This window comes from Geospiza fortis, unplaced genomic scaffold (genome assembly GCF_000277835.1).
Source record: "Geospiza fortis unplaced genomic scaffold, GeoFor_1.0 scaffold279, whole genome shotgun sequence".
NCBI lineage: Eukaryota > Metazoa > Chordata > Aves > Passeriformes > Thraupidae > Geospiza > Geospiza fortis.
The window spans coordinates 2,175,092-2,175,509 of record NW_005054352.1 but is presented as its reverse complement, the minus strand read 5'-3'; the positions used below and the strand labels follow the sequence as shown (position 1 = coordinate 2,175,509).

The following is a 418-nucleotide window of genomic DNA, read 5'->3' as shown; positions in this document are numbered from 1 at the left end:
GTACAGTCACAAACATAAGTTGCTTACATGCTTCTGTGTCTTGAAACATTGCTGAGTTTGGCCTATTAGAAACCTTGGGTTAATGCTTCCCCATCGTCACAGCAAACTTCCATTCTGGGTTTACTTAAAATAGGAAAAGAAATTAAATTGATTTCAAAATCCCTTTTAATTATTGACACAAGAGGACAAAAAGTTGTCCTCCAGAGTCCTGCAAACTGGTGTAAAATGTCAAAGCTAGAGTTCCTCTCCAGTAAGTTATTCTCAGTAAATTTGGTCTGTTCGTTGCTGTCGTGGGATGACCGCTTTTATCCCAATATCGTGTATTGTGTCTGGCAGCTGTGGTTTGTTTCCTCTCTCTCTCTCTCTCTCTCTCTCCCCCCCACCTCCCGGCCGTCTTGCCCCCGCGGGGGGGGGGGGG

The 418-nt window shown here is 45.0% G+C and overlaps 1 long non-coding RNA gene across 4 annotated transcripts in view; it reads left to right on the top strand.

The window, feature by feature from the left end:
- Positions 1-418, top strand: part of LOC102042684 — a 76,515-nt gene that overhangs the window by 30,245 nt on the left and 45,852 nt on the right. The gene's annotated exons all lie outside the window — the stretch shown is intronic.